This window comes from Rhea pennata, chromosome 3, assembly GCF_028389875.1.
Source record: "Rhea pennata isolate bPtePen1 chromosome 3, bPtePen1.pri, whole genome shotgun sequence".
NCBI lineage: Eukaryota > Metazoa > Chordata > Aves > Rheiformes > Rheidae > Rhea > Rhea pennata.
This window is the reverse complement of record NC_084665.1, coordinates 124,352,587-124,369,648: the sequence shown is the minus strand read 5'-3', so window position 1 is coordinate 124,369,648 and position 17,062 is coordinate 124,352,587.

Genomic DNA, 17,062 nt, shown 5'->3' with positions numbered 1-17,062 from the left:
TGTCACATGGGACAACTGAAAAGAGTTTGTCCCCATCCCCTTGACACCCTCCCTTCAGGGACTTGTACACATTGATCAGATCCCCCCTCAGTCTGCTCTTCCCCAGGCTGAACAGGCCCAGCTCTCACAGCCATTCCTCATAGGGCAGGTGCTCCAGCCCTCTGATCATCTTTGTAGCCCCACACTGGACTCTCTCCAGTAGCTCCATGTCTCTCTTGTACTGGGGAGCCCAGAACAGGACACATTACTCGAGATGAGGCCTCCCCAGGGCTGAGGAGAGGGGCAGGATCACCTCCCTCCACCTGCTGGCAACAGTCATCCCAATGCACCCCAGGAGACCATTAGCCTTCTTGGCCACAAGGGCACATTGCTGGCTCATGGTCAACCTGTCATCCACCAGCACTCCCAGGTCCTTCGCTGCACAGCTGCTCTCCACAAGGTCAGCCCCCAGCTTGTACTGCTACCTAGGGTTATCTTTCCCTAGGTGCAGGACTCTGCACTTGCCCTTGTTGAACCTCAGGAGGTTCCTCTCTGCCCAACCCTCCAGCCTCTCCAGGTCTCTCTGAATGGCAGCACAGCCCTCAGGTGTGTCAGCCACTCCTCCCAGCTTGGGATCATCAGCAGACTTGCTGAGGAGGCACTTTGTCCCCTCATCGAGGTCATTGATGAAGAAGTTGAACAGGATGGGAGCCAGTCCTGAGCCCTGGGGGACGCCACTAGCCACAGGCCTCCAACTAGACTCCATACCACTGATGACAACCCTCTGAGCTCTGCCTTTCAGCCAGTTCTCAATCCACCTCACTGTCCACTCATCTAACCCACACTTCCTGAGCTTCTCTAGGAGGATGTTACGGGAGATAGTGTCAAAAGCCTTGCTGAAGTCAAGGTACACAACGTCCACTGCTCTCCCCAGCCAGTCATTCCACCACAGAATGCTATCAGACTGGTTAAGTAGGATTTCTTCTTGCTGAATCCATGCTGGCTACTCCCGATCACCTTCTTTTCCTCCATATGCCTGGAGATGACATCCAGAACGAGCTGTTCCATCCCCTTTCCAGGGATGGAGGTGAGGCTGACCAGCCTATAGTTGCCTGAGTCCTCCTTCTTGCCCTTCTTGAAGACTGGAGTGACACTGTCTTTCTTCCAGCCCTCAGGCACCTCTCCTGTTCTCCAGGACCTTTTCAAGATGATGGAGAGTGGCCTGGCAACAACATCCGCCAGCTCCCTCAGTCCCCGTGGGCGCATCCCTTCTGGGCCCATGGATCTGTGGAAGTCTAGCCTGACCAGAAGGTCTCTAATCCTATCCTCCCCAACCAAAGGAAAGTCTTCCCTTCTCCAGACTTTCTCCCTCACGTCCATGCTCTGGGATTCATGAGGGCTGCCCTTAGCAGTGAAGACTGAAGCAACGAAGGCATTCAGTAATTCTGCCTTCTCTGTATCCCTTGTCACCAGGGCCCCCGACCCATTCAGGAGTGGGCCCACATTCTCCCTAGTCCTCCTGCTGCTGATGATGTATTTGAAGAAGCCCTTCCTGTTGTCCTTGACATCCCTTGCCAGACTCAGTTCCAGCTGGGCCTTAGCCTTCCTCGCAGCATCTCTACATACTCTGGCTGCATTCCTGTAATTCTCCCAAGTAGCCTGTCCCCTCTTCCACAGTCTGTGTACTTTCTTCTTCTGTCTGAGTTTGGCCAGGAGCTCCTTGCTCACCCATGCAGGTCTCCTGCCCCTTTGGCTGCACTTCTTACTCATAGGGATGCACCGCCCTTGAGCTCGGAGGGAGTGATGCTTGAATGCTAGCAAGCTCTCCTGGACCCCTCTTCCTTCTAGGGCCTTAACCCATGAGACTCCACCAGTTAGGTCTCCGAAGAGCCCAAAGTCCACTCTCCTGAAGTCCAGGGTTGCAATCCTGCTTGTTGCCTTACTTCTTTCTTACAGGATCCTGAACTCCACCATCTCATGGTCATTGCAGCCAAGGCTATCCCCAACCTTCACACCTCTAACCAGTCCCTCTCTGTTGGTAAGGACAAGGTCCAGCAGGACACCCTTCCTCATAGGCTCCGCCACCATTTGTGACAAGAAGTTGTTATCAATGCATTGCAGGAGCCTCCTGGACTGTTTGTGCCTTGCTGTGTTGTCCCTCCAGCAGATGTCAGGGTGGTTGAAGTCCCCCCCTGAGAACCTGGGCCTGTGATCATGAGGCTGCCTCCAGCTGTCTATGGAAGGCCTCATCAACTTTCTCTTCCTAGTCAGGTGGCCTGTAGTAGACACCCACATCAGTGTCCCCCGTGTTAGCCTGCCCTTTGATCTTTGCCCATAAGCTCTCAATTTCCTCCTCCTCCTCCCTGCCTAGGCAGAGCTCGATACATTCCAGCTGCTCTCTCACATAAAGAGCAACTCCACCACCTCGCCTCCCTGGCCTGTCTTTCCTAAAAAGCACGTAGCCATCCATGACAGCATTCCAGTCATGTGAGCTATCCCACCATGTCTCCATGATTGCAATGAGATCATGGCCCTGCGACCGCGCACAGATCTCCAGCTCCTCCTGTTTGTTCCCCATGCTGCATGCATTGGTGTACAGGCATTTCAGAGAGGTGGTCATGCCTGCAGGTTTCCCAGGAAGGGTGTACGGGGGTTGCCCATAGCCATGTCCCAAATGCACATCCCCAGCTGCATGCACCCTTTGGAGGCTCTGCAACCCAACTTGTGTTTTGTTGTCTACCCTGTCTGTATGACACTCCCCCTCCCCCTTCCTACCTAGTTTAAAGCCCTCTTTACTAGGCTGGCCAGCCTGTTTGCAAAGGCAAATGCACCCTGCTTGGTGAGGTAAATCACATCTCACCCCACCAGTTGTTGATCTTCAAACCATGTTCCATGGTCATAGAATCCAAAACCCTGTTGCCAACACCAGTGACGTAGCCAGTTGTTGATTTGGAAAATCTTCCTACTCCTCCTCCCATGCCTTCCCCTAATCAGCAGGACCGATGAGAAGACCACCTGGGCTCCCAGGCCCTTGATCACTGTGCCCAAGGTCTTGAAGTCTTCCCTGATTGTCTCTGGTTTGCTCTCTGTATCGTTAGCACCCACGTAAAAGAGCAGCAGAGGGCAGTAGTCTGATGAGCAGACACCCTTGGTAGCCTTTCAGACACATCTTGTATCCTTGCCCCGGCAGGCAGCAAACCTCTCTAGAGGAGGGGTCAGGTTGGCAGATAGGCACCTCTGTCCCCCTCAGCATGGAATCACCCACTACCACCACTTGTCGCCTCTTCCAAGAGGTCATGCAAGGCACAGGGTCAGACAGCCCAGTTGCTTCCCTTGATGCCAGGTCCGGGTTCTGCTCATCCTGGAGTGCACTAAACCTGTTCTTCAACTGTAACTCCAGGTCTACAGGAGGATTATGGGCCTTTCTTCTTGTTTGAGAAGCAACTAGCTTCCAGCCTTCTTTGACAGTGCTCTGCTGTACTATTTTACTCTTCACAGAGTCCTCCAGCAACTCCCCTGCTGCAGATTCCACAACCTCTCTGGGCAAGCTGTTCCAGTGTTTTTTTTTGTTGTGTTTTATGTTTAAATGTAGTTTTCATATATTTCAATTTAGTTGCCTCCTGTTCTTTCATGAGGTACTACTGAGAAGAGTCTGGCTCCATTTTCTTTATTCCCTCCCATCAATTACTAATACACATTGATAATATCCCTCCGATCCTTCTCTTCTCCAAACAAAACAATCTCAGTTCTCTGTGCCTCTCTTCATATGCTGGATTCTCCAGTCCCTTAATCATCATCATGGCCTTTCATAGGATTCATTCCAGTATGCCTATGTCTTTCCTGTACTATGGAACACAGAGCTGGACCCAGTACTCCAGATGAGTCTCACCATGGCTGAGTAGAGGGAAAAGATCACCTCCCTTGACTTGCAGGCTCTGCATAATACAGCCCAGGTTCCACCATTACTGGATTAATAATGAAACAAAGCTTCAGATGGTGAATAATAGCTTCGCTTCATCTTAGCAGAGTTTCTAGCTATGAGGATACCTATGTATGTGCTATGTATGTGTTATATTCCTTCTTCTCTCTTTTCCTTCTCACCACAAAACTCCTGTGTTCCTAATTGCACAAGGAATGCTTAAAGCGGAGTGCTGAAAGTACCTTTGCTTTAAGTATTGCAGTGCCTAGAGGTCAGGTAAGATAGGCCTTGAATCTAGGTTCCCCACTTCCTGTGGAGGGTTTTGACCTGTAGATCGCTGAAAAAACCCTCCTGTTGTTCTCACCACAAAAATAACAATTTAATTTAATTGCAATTAGGGCTCTACTTAGCCCTAATGAGCTCCTTCAGGGACTGAGGTGATGGGTGACTGGCTCTCTACTTCCTGGGTCATAAGAAAGAGATGTTAAAGGGAGCAATAGCTGTCTTCTCAGGAGACGCATTTCAGAGTATACCAGGATGCCTTACGTTAGAGAACTTCTAGCAAAGGAAGGAGTTATCTACTGTACTTGGAGACCAAAAGAGCTAGGAAATCTAGGAGGAAAGACTGAGTTGTACTTAAGGAAAATTCAGATTCTGACCTCAAGTCCTACAGTCAAACAGATGTTAGCTGAATGACAAATAAGAGAAGATAATCATTAGTCTGCATGATTTATGGAAAATTGATCTTATATAACAACCTTGTGGCAGTTTTGGAAGCAGTCATAAGTATTCCAGCTCTCAGGCATATCTAAATATATTAAAACAATTCTCTTGTACTTAGTCCCACACAACATTCAGACTCCTTGAAGTTATCTCTACAGAAAATCAATTTAGTCCAAAACAAACAGATGAAAAAAAATGCTATTGAATGAAGAGAAATTTGCGTATGTACATATGCACTTCTCTGACAGGTAGAGTTTCTGAGTTGGGGGCTTTACACAGGGATCTGGTCTTAGCCTAGGGTTCATTTTTTTCCATTAATGATCTGGAATAAACTAGTACCAATGCTAGCCAAGTTTACAGTCAATACTTGTTTAGGAGCTCGTATGCACTGATAGAAAGCAGTTTTATAGACTAAAAGGTCAATGAATACAACAAAAAGCCCCATTAGCTGAGTCACCTGGCACGACTAACTCAACAGAGCAATACACCTTTAAATACAGGTGGATGGAAGGGGATATATTCAATGCCAAAGAATGTTATTTCACATTAGTAAGTACAGCCTAGAAATCAGCGCAGTTCTGAAAGGTACTATGAGCAATGAGCTGGATCCAGTCAAGGGGTGGACTAACCTGAGGCTTAGTCCTCAAAAACGAAAGGCTGACAAGCCTCACTCAACTATAGCTAATCCTGGATGACCTCACTGCAGTAAGCGTTTACATGTTTGATCTCAAAGTTCCCCAGTTGCTTGGTTTGTCTTAAGGACAGTTTGCTTCATTCTGCTGGATCAGCCCCTCTCTGGTCTTATTCAAAATCTCATATAGGTTTTTGTAAAATGATAACATCTAATGAACTCCAGAAATCGGGCACATACTCAGTAGATGTTCAGCGTAAAGGTTCTTTATTAAATGTCTTCTGCCAGCAGAGAGCTAGCTGAAAGTGGTTATTTATTTGCTTCTTGAGCCTCAGATATATAAGCAAGAGGATATCAATTTAGATTGGAGGTGTGATATATACAGTCTTCATCGCTATGATTCTATGAAATCAGAAAAGGTTCAAAAAAGAAACGAATGTGATGTCTCAAAAACATGCCTAGTAATGAGAGTCTTAAATAGCTTAATCAGATCTTTGTAGTCTCTTCAAGAGAGATGACAGGTTACCATTTGATCATGATGTGGGGAAGAAATGTCTGCTAGAGTCAGTAAGACATATCAAATCCTGTGACAGAAAGCAGAAGATAGCTGTGTTATGACTGTTCATTTGGTATGGCGCACAAAAAATCCTAAGAGCTATATCTAAACTGGTAAATTAAACGGGGATAAACACTAGAATGTGACTGTTCACATTATTAAATTTGCAGAGCATTTTCTAGTATAGCTTTGAACTAGGCCAACTAGTGATGTCCCAAGTCATTTCCAGGCATAGGCCAGCTAAAATGAGCCCAGGAACCTTTCCAAAAGCAGTAAGGTCACCGATTTTGAAGACACAGATAATTTAACAGTGGGGAGGTGTCCAGACTGTGCCAGCTGGTGCCAACACCAGAGAACAGAGCCTGGCATTTAACTTTCCCAGCTCATAGGAAGCCCGAGGGCTTTGCATTTGTCCTGGGTGTAAACATTTAGCTGAGAAGTGGTAGATTCTCTTGCAAAAGATGCAATCTTTAGGACAAGAAATGACTATCTGTTTTCATGGATTGTTAGTGCTCAAATAGAGCCTATAATTCTGGTAAATAAAATTATTGAGAAGGTTTCCTGGCTTGTGTTATACAGTCAACTCATACAACATTTCTTTTTTGCCTTTCTTGGTGGAAACAAGACCAAGGGATCAACTCAGGGAGATGGAGTGACGGCCTAATGTCACCCAAACCAAACCAGATATTTTTCTTCCCCACCCATCGCATGATTCATCCCCTCACTAAATAGAAATTAGTGAAATAAGATATTAAATTTCTTTGGGAAAGCAAAGAGAAACCAGGGGCTGAACCGAAACATTTTGCTAAGAACTGAATTACTTCCAGCAGACTCCACTGGCTACGTCGGGATTCTAGTGCTCTTCCAACTTCTGCGGGCACCTGAGATTACACTGTGTGGATAGTTTACACTGGTTTAGATGGCATTTCATTTATTGTGAAACCTTGAAGTTAGCATTCACATGGGACAGGATAACATCAACAGTTTGCTTATGAAATGGAAAAGAAAAAAATAGAAAAAAATTATTTAAAACAGAAGAATTGGCTGATCCCAAGCCCAGTGAATTATTCATGTGTCATTTAACAATAGGAAGTTATACACAGCATAATACTTTTCTGCACTTCAGATCTATCTAGATCATCTGTTTACAGCTAAAGCACAGTCTAAGATTGACAGTTGACAGACTCAATATCTTGGGACACATTTGAAAATTACTTTGTAAAACTCTCCTTTAATTTAAGAAAGTACTCTTTAAATCAGACAGATGGAGGAATAATGTTTCAATTTACTCATTTCTGAAATGTGTAACACTTTAAACAAAAATGAATCCTGCCATGAAACCATAGATCTATATTTGATACAAACATTTATATATATAACAAAATCTTATTGTTGAGGTTAAACAGGATATGGGTTGACTAATTATTTAGCAATACTGAGTTACAATGTCCAATAGCTTTATTCTTCCTTTCCACAGAAAAAAAATTATGAGTATTCTGAAGTTCTGAAAATCTGAACTTGTAGAAACAAGTCAATTGTTTTAAACTGTCAGTTTATCAGGATGTGGCAGCTCTTTGTGCAGAGCAAAAAATGTCTCAAGGGTTGGACTGGTTTGGGCCAAAAATATTGGTTTTGGCTTGGTACCATAATGCAATATGGTTGATATCTCCTTGTATCTGGAGAGGGTATATATCTATGTTCATATTTGCATGGAATTAGTGTCTATCAAAGTTCATGTGTAATTTAGAAGAGGAATATGGCTTTGCCATCCTTGTTGATCTCTGGCTGATCTGTGCAGATCCTCTCTCTTGTGAAGACTCCTAGATTTCAAGTTGAGCAGAGCACTGCAGAACAATCCACGAGGATATTTTCCTTTGTGTGCCTTCTCCTTGCTCCAAAATAAATATGCTTCCAGCTTTCACTTCTATTTACAAAAACTAGAAACAACATTTAAGTTGAAGTCTCAAAGTGTGCTCATGAAGTTGTATGTTTTCAACAACCAGATCTTGTTTAAGCTAGTAGCTGCAACTTCAAGCAAAGTAATTTCTAAATTGTTTTCTTCTGGATGGCTGCGCTGACTTGCATGTTACTGCCTGAGGGCACATTTACAAAGTCTAAACTTGGTCTAGGGATGCTAGCCTCCCTAACTTCCCCCTATAGCAATTAAAGGCAGCTGCACCTCTGAAGAATCCAGTTTGAATCACCTAAACTTATCTTGTTCACTAAATCCACTTTTACATTCAGTACTTGACTGTTGGTTAAACAAGTCAAAGTGAGCACATAGCAGTTAGAGACTCACCAGGGACATCTGGGTTCCAGTTGGTTTTCCGGCATGTTTGACCCCATTCCATGTTAAGTAATGAAGCAGAAACTGGATCCCAAAGACTAAGATAATCTTGTACACACAGTTCTGAAAGATTATAGAATCATAGAATCATAGAATCAGTAAGGTTGGAAGGGACCTCTGGAGATCATTTAGTCCAACCTCCCTGCTCAAGCAGGGTCACCTAGAGCATGGTAGACAGGGTTGCATCCAGGCGGGCCTTGAAGATCTCCACAGAAGGAGACTCCACAACCTCTCTGGGCAACCTGGTCCAGTGCTCCCTCACTCTCACAGGAAAGAAATTCCTCCTCGCGTTCAGGTGGAACTTCCTGTGCTTCAATTTCTGCCCGTTGCCTCTTGTCCTGTCACATGGGAAAACTGAAAAGAGTTTGTCCCTGTCCCCTTGACACCCTCCCTTCAGGGACTTGTACACATTGATCAGATCCCCCCTCAGTCTGCTCTTCCCCAGGCTGAAGAGGCCCAGCTCTCACAGCTGTTCCTCGTAGGGCAGGTGCTCCAGCCCTCTGAGCATCTTTGTAGCCCTATGCTGGACTGTCTCCAGTAGCTCCATGTCCCTCTTGTCCTGGGGAGCCCAGAACGGGACACAGTACTCGAGATGAGGCCTCCCCAGGGCTGAGTATAGGGGCAGGATCACCTCCCTCCACCTGCTGGCAACACTCTTCCTAATGCACCCCAGGATACCTCCGGCTTTCTTGGCCACAAGGGCACATTGCTGGCTCATGGTCAACTTGTCATCCACGAGCACTCCCAGGTCCTTCTCTGGAGAGAAAGTTATTTTTCCCTAGGAAAAGATGATTGTAAGGCTTTTTTTTTTTTTTACATCAGTTTTATTAATTTTAATATAACTTGTACAACTTCTACACTCTCATCAGTAAGTATACAATGGGAATAAAGTCAGAAATTCAAAATTATTAAACAATAACATTTACATTCCCTTGTAGCTGATGACCATTGATACTTTGCACTGGTGAAAATGAGAGAGCTGCACAAGATGTGCAGCTGTGAGGAAAGTCACATATAGGGTAAAGCTATGTCATTGACTGACAGGGATCAAGTCAGCTCTTTTCAGCAAAGAAATAGACTGAGACAATCTCAGGGATTATATGTGTGTATATATACATTTTTTTTGCGCAGTTCCTAAATATAAAATGAAAGGCACTAATTTCAATAGAAATGTGCAAACAAGCCATGGCAGAAGCACAGCATGAGCTGAGAAGGGTAAGATGATAATGAGATATGAAAAGATTAATTCAACATGCAAATAGAAAACATATTACAGCTCTTTCTTTCAAAGGTAGAAGATTGACATTAATGCACCATGAGTTGTAAGAAAATGGCACCAAAGTTCCTAACATAAAATGAAAACTACTATTATGTCAGAAAAAGAAAAGAATAAAATGTTTTACTCGTAGTGTGGAATCTGACAATGCAAACTCTTTTGTATTTAATATGATGACAGTTCCAAGACCTCAGTTTAACAGTAATATGAGCAGTGCTATTCCCTTTATTTTCAGAATATCAAAGAGGAATTCATATCCATTTATGCTGAGTATTGCACATATTATTATGAGAAGATACTTGCTTGTGGTTTAAGTAATCTTCCAACCATTTATTGGTGATATTTTTTGGTAATTAGCTTTTCTGAGATGGTGGCATAAACTGTCTTTTGCATTTTGGGTCCTGCATTCCATTTTTTCATGGTTCTTTTGCACTATTCCAGCCACAAGAAGAAGTTACACAGTTTGCAGAACTGGCCACTCCGAACTGTACCCAAACAAGAATTTTCCTGTGCAGAGGCTCTGTGTTACCACCCTCTGCACACATACAGGCAGGGTGCATGTTGGAGTACGGCTGGAGAGAAGTATGGACAAGGAAACAATGCACAGTAGCTAGTCAGCACACCAAAAGTCAGGAAAAAGACTGGAGCTTTTAAGAGACTCCCCAGTTCTGTGCAACTGCAATGTGGTGGTAACAAAGACATGGCATAGCTATCTGTGATCCTAAGCTCAGAAGTATCCTGGGAGCAACAAAATAGCCATCACACCACTGAGACATGGCCAGGATCGTGACATGTAGGGTAGGAACTGTGCCTGCCCAGGTCCTCTCTGCCCTCCCAGCAGCACAGGGAGCAGAAAGGCCAGCTGTTCAGCACTCTCCCTGAGCTGTTAGCCCCAGTTCTGCTCCTTTTTCTTTGCCTCTTTTTCCTAGCTCTGATTTAGACTCATTCCCTCCTCCTTTGAATGGCAAAACTTAATTCTGTCCACTCTGCTGGGAAGTCTTGAACGCTGCTGAGAGGTGGTTTCACTCCAACAGCACAGGTGAAACTAGTCTTTCTTTTCCCTGTTGCTAAGCTTTGATAGCAGGACCAGCATCTGGCAGAATTGAGACAGTGTAGGACTGGCTCTGGTGCTGATGGCCACAAATGGGGCTGTTTGACACAAGCGGTCACATGGTGAACATCGAAGAATCCTTTTGAACATAAACACAAAGACAAAAACATCCATCCAATGCTGCCTCTGCTAGAGACCATTGGTTGTATTCTCGCTTATGTTGGTGTTGCCTCCTTCACTGGAGAGCAGATTTATTTTGAGGAGAGCTTGTTAAATTTCTTTAAAAGCAATTAAATGGAAGGTTACATGACTGGGAGACAAAAGACTAAGGTATTTTACTACCTTTGGGCCAGTGCTGAAGACCATATTGATGTTCTTTCTCCAAATCATGTAAGCTAGCTGTGTTTACACCATGGAGCCCTGGGACACCATCTGTGTCTACACAGTCTGCAGGACTGAAGCTCAAAGGTGCAGCTGCCTCTATTCCACCTTCTAGTTTCTCTAGAAAGGGAGGCATACAACAGAGTTGTACCAGTGCAGTCAGACAGTGGACTAGGGCAAGTGAGCAGTCAAGAACTCAACCGCATGGCACTAGATGAACCTGAAGGTCCTGCTCTGGCTCTGCCATTGCCTACTGTGTGACAGTCATCGAGTCACTTCCTTGCTCCCTCTGTCTCTGATTATCCACTGGGATTTTGCATTTTTCAAGGTCTGGCTCATCTCCCATTATGCTTGTTCAGTATCTTGTAACAATGCAGTTCCATTATTGGCTTGTGCCTCTCAGTACTATTGTAACACAACAACAACAGTTTTAAGAAGAAGGCCTATTTTCTTTCAAATTAGAATTTGGCTAATTTTACTCTTACCAATTTCTAAATGGACCCACACTGGGAATTCAGAAATGCCAGGTTTATAAATTATTATTTAGAGGGACTTGGCAGAGAACAAGAGAGACTGAATCTGATAAAAAATGTAGCGGAAAAGAGGAGTGGCCATTCATGGAGATGATGCTCTTGGATGAAGAAAAGTAAAACTTTCCTTGTTCAACCTGGAACATGTTGTCATTTAATGAAGAAAGAAGACAAAAAGATTGTGAAACAAAGGCGCATCAGAGATTTAATGATGGCAAATCGCTTATTAGGTAAGATGGGGAAGACAAAACTTCTGTTCACAATAGGCTGTGGTGGCACAAAGAGCATTTTTAAAAATGACCCTGTTAAGGTCAATGTTCATTACAGCTCCCTGCAAGGCAACTTCTAAGGCAACAGCCCACTGCTAAGGCAACAACTTCCCTGGCTCTTACCTTCATTTATAAAAAGCTGCCAGGCCGAATGAGTTCAAAGGTCTCAAGCAGTAAGGATGGCACCAGGTGCCCCATGTCAAGACTCTGTTGCCTTGGATTCTTTACCAAATTTGCAAAATTGTGTTCAGGTCTCCTTTTCAGCTGTCAAGTTATATTTATGACAGTGAGAGAAGTCACAGACTGGTCTGAAGGCTATTCTCACTGCCTTCATCTCCTGTGGACTTTTCTGTGTTTAAGCCCAGTGCTGTTTCATCCTCACTACACAAGCTGGCATGACATATGACAAACAAAAGGATTGAGATGATTGTGAGCCAAAGAAGATGATAGGCTTCTGTTTGACTTTCCTGATATTATTAGACATTAGGCACTAGCATTTTAGTAGTCAGTTTTCCAGGTGAACTGAGCTGCAGCTACTATGTTACTTTCAGAGAGCACTCCCACAACTCCGTGTTGGAAGATGCTTTAGGGTTTACTTCCTGGCTCTCCACTGCCTCTATGCAGTGGTGTGGCATGCCCTTTGCAGGAATGTTAGTGCCACAAAAAGTAGGTCCCTCAAATGATACTAACTTGCAGCCAAGGGCTCTGTTCATTGCTCTTGATGCTTCACTGGGAATATAAGTGGGTTCAGGGAGTAATTTAAATCTTTAGTGAATAGTACCTGTGCACAGCACAGAGAAACTTTCAGCTTTTTTTCCCCATATTCAAACAGTGTTCAGCTACTCTTTGCTAATATTGAGGTATCCCCCTACTTACATACTGTTTCTATAGTGAAAAAATAATTGGAAAACATAAGTGACATCAGAAAAGCTGGGCATAACTGCAGGCTTCTGTAACTCTAGGTAGATAGCACACACGTTCATCTGCTGCTTTCATAGAATCATAGAATCAGTAAGGTTGGAAGGGACCTCTGGAGATCATCTAGTCCAACCTCCCTGCTCAAGCAGGGTCACCTAGAGCATGGTAGACAGGGTTGCATCCAGGCGGGCCTTGAAGATCTCCACAGAAGGAGACTCCACAACCTCTCTGGGCAACCTGGTCCAGTGCTCCCTCACTCTCACAGGAAAGAAATTCCTCCTCGTGTTCAGGCGGTGTTCAGTGCTTCAATTTCTGCCCATTGCCTCTTGTCCTGTCACATGGGAAACCTGAAAAGAGTTTGTCCCCGTCCCCTTGACACCCACCCTTCAGGGACTTGTACACCTTGATCAGATCCCCCCTCAGGCTTCTCTTCCCCAGGCTGAAGAGGCCCAGCTCTCACAGCTGTTCCTCACAGGGCAGGTGCTCCAGCCCTCGGATCATCTTTGTAGCCCTGTGCTGGCCTCTCTCCAGCAGCTCCATGTCCCTCTTGTACTGGGGAGCCCAGAACAGGACACAGTACTCGAGATGAGGCATCACCTGGGCTGAGTAGAGGGGCAGGATCACCTCCCTCCACCTGCTGGCAACTCTCTTCCTAATGCACCCCAGGAGACCTCTGACTTTCTTGGCCACCAGGGCACATTGCTGGCTCATGGTCAACCTGTCATCCACCAGCACTCCCAGGTCCTTCGCTGCACAGCTGCTCTCCACAAGGTCAGCCCCCAGCTTGTACTGCTACCTAGGGTTATCTTTCCCTAGGTGCAGGACTCTGCACTTGCCCTTGTTGAACCTCAGGAGGTTCCTCTCTGCCCAACCCTCCAGCCTCTCCAGGTCTCTCTGAATGGCAGCACAGCCCTCGGGTTTGTTAGCCACTCCTCCCAGCTTGGGATCATCAGCAGACTTGCTGAGGAGGCACTTTGTCCCCTCATCTAGGTCATTGATGAAGAAGCTGAACAGGATGGGAGCCAGTACTGAGCCCTGGGGGACGCCACTAGCCACAGGCCTCCAACTAGACTCCACACCACTGATGACGACCCTCTGAGCTCTGCCTTCCAGCTAGTTCTCAATCCACCTCACTGTCCACTCGTCTAACCACACTTCCTGAGCTTACCTAGGAGGATGTTATAGGAGACAGTGTTCATATTGCTGCTTGAGTAATCATCTCCTACTTCTTCACTGTGAGAGTGACAGAACACTGGAACAGGTTGCCCAAAGAGGTTGTGGAGTCTGCTGCTCTAGATATATTCAAAACCTGCCTGGATGCAACCCTGTGCAACCTGCTCTTCGTGACTCTGCTTGAGTGGCATTGGGGTGGAGAGGGGGTTGGACTAGATGATCTCTAGAAGTCTCCTCCATTCTCAACCATTCTGTGATTCTGTAATCCTATGCATTGGAAAAAATGTCGTCTGGCTTTTAGGCACTGGTTCAGATTAATCTGTAGGAGACTATGCTTAAAAACAGAAACAACAACAACAACTGTGAATACTTTCTGCACTCAATTACACTGACAAAACAGAGATGAACCTAGTCTGGGAAAAAGAATAGTCTTGTGGTGAAAGCCCTGGGGAGAACTGGCTTCAATTCCTTGTCCTGCCAGTCTTCCTGTCTGCTTTTCGGCAAGTGATTTAGCTTTTCTGTGCCTTAATGTCCCAAAATTAAAATGTGTGTCAGCGAAGTTTCATTCTTCTTTGTGCAGCCTCAATTTTCCTTTTATCATTTAAATTGCTAGCACACTCCACAGCAGAGTTCTGGCCTGTGCAAATCAGCATTGCCTCAGGCAATGTCTGGATGGGATGCAAAGGATACCATGCACCAGAGACCATTCTTGGTATGTAGTTTCCCTCCTGCACTGGGAGGTAAGAAGGTTCAGGCATGTGAATGTCAGTTGTGCCACTTGTCCTGCTCAGAGAATGGTTGCTGGCTTGTTTTATTTACCAGGAAAAGCATAGAGTGGCCAGGCCCCCACAGAACCCTTTGGATTAACTGGAAGCCAAGATCTTTGTCACTTGGAGAATCCTTCCCACAGAGCACTTTCTATTCAGTCTCTGCTGTAAGGATGTTTGCTTGTTTGTAAATCCTATTTCCTCATTAGAAGAGAATCTCTGTATCCATTCAGAACAAGGGAAAAATCTGGGAAATCTTTACCCATTACGGTTACTGAGAAATACTCTGACAACATGAATATAATAGGCAAAAAAAAAAAAATCATGAGATAAATAAAGAACTATAATTATGATGCTTTTTCTCATTCTTCATTTCTGTGATCCTGACTAGTGATCATTTTAATACAGGATGACAAGATAATATTTTCTTTTCTGGCCTGTAACTCAACATATCAAAACCTTTGTCTATCACATGCACTTAGATGGATTGTATAACCCTAACATTAGAAGTAGAATTCATTTCAGCTAAATCTCTCCACTTTAAAGTTTTAGATCTTGTCTAAACTGGTCATCCAGACTACTGCCAGAGCCAATGGTAAGATATAGGCACTTCTGTGGAGAACTACATATTTTATCTGAAGGAGATCAGTTGCCAGTTGGAAACAGAATAGTCTTGTGGTGAGAGCCCTGGGGAGAATTCCCCATCCATCACCATTGATTTTACAGGGAGCCCAAGGAGCTCTCTTAAACAAGCCATGTATTTTTGAGATGGCTAAATTTAGGTGAGCCAGATCTTTCCCTGAGAGATTTGTTTGAGGCAACACAAGAAACCTGCAGCAGAGGAAGAACTGAAACCTAGGTTTCCCAGATCTGGCGTTAAGGCTTTAATCTTTGTGTATATTCTTTTTATTTCCATTAAGATGAAAATCTGAAATTCCTCAGACCATGCAGCAGCCATGAATCCTTCTTGCTATTCAAAATGAAAAGTATTTTAGCTGGGCAACTTTAATACTATTTTTCCAAAGGTTTAAAACAACCAATTTCTTCCAATTAGAATTGTGAACATGTGTAATGATGTTATTAGTATCAGAATGATCCCACTTAGACTGTGAAATTCACATCACGCTGACCTGATCAACACAGAGAATGTGAGTTTGCCATTGTGTCATTGCAGAGAATTGTTGGTACTTGTTACTTGTACGTCTCTGCAGTACGGCAGTCACTCTGCAAGCACAATAATCTTTCCCAGAAACTGAAAAAGGAATACTGGAGGAGTGGGGTGAGTAAAAGTCTAAATATTGCAAAAGCACCCACAATGCCACAGAAATAAAAGAAATCCTTAAACTCTCATATTTTCTCTCCAAAGTCTCCACTTGACCCCAAAGTTGTAATGTCTTTGCATGTTACTTAAAGAAGTTTTAGGGTTCAATGATATGTATAGTTCAGTAAGATGTTTCTTCTCTCAAGTTCAACCTCAGTAAAGCAACACACAAGTAGGAGAGGAAGAATATGCAGCTTGATCCCAAAAGCCATGTCTACCTCAGGCAATTCTTGTCAAAGGTACTTAAAATCCCCTCGTCACCAGAGGTAGTCGAGTTAAATCACCAGACTGCCTACAATCATGTAGCATCAAGATACTCATACATTTCCTTTCATGGAGAAAAAAAAGGGTTAAGGACAGCCCAGCTCCACACAGCTGAGTGATGGAAGGATAAAGATTGTATGCAAGGGAATTGGTCAAGGTGAATTCACATTGTGGTTACAGCTCTGTAAACAGTAGTCGCCCACAGGCACCCCTTACAACATGGTCACAAAGACAAGCACCCTCCACAGGATAAATCATCCCATCTCCCTTCAGCTGGAGGCGACCTGCCCTTTACATCTTATAAAAGGAACCTAGCTAATTAGCTTAGGTTAGAATCCCTAATTTACTCCGATTTCTGGTGAGTCAGCTGACCAGACAGCTGGGTGAAAGCAGTGGGGGTGGCCCTACAAGCTCTTTGAGGAGGGGGATAACGTCCAGATTGGGATAACACGCAGCTGCTCTTTGTGAACCTTAGGCTAGTGGTAGCCTTGGATTAGATGGGTAAAGAAATGAAATATTTATTATCTTGATAACGAAGACTGAAGACTAGATCCATTAAATCTGCAGGGATGAAGGCTCTAAAGGAAGGGAGTGTTGTGGTAAAATATGTATATATACAGCATATACATACCTTTATGACTGAGTGAGCCTCCATATCAGTCTATGACTCGCTTTGTTCTGCCAGCTCTGCTGTGAGAGAAGTGACCTTTGGCAAAGCACTAGTAATAAAAAACAGAAAAGTAATGTTATCTTAAACTGTGGCACCCAGCAGCTAAATTAATGTATACCTAAACCCCAGCATTTGCAAAGCCATGGAAAGATTCCCCTTCAGAAGGCTGCGAATCATGCCCAAGTGGAGGTGGCACTCCAGTTCCAGTGGCTGTTCTTATCTCCATGTGGTTTAGTTTTGGACCAGATCCCGTACTAGCCATGGTGTTTGTTGGGTGGTAAAATCGC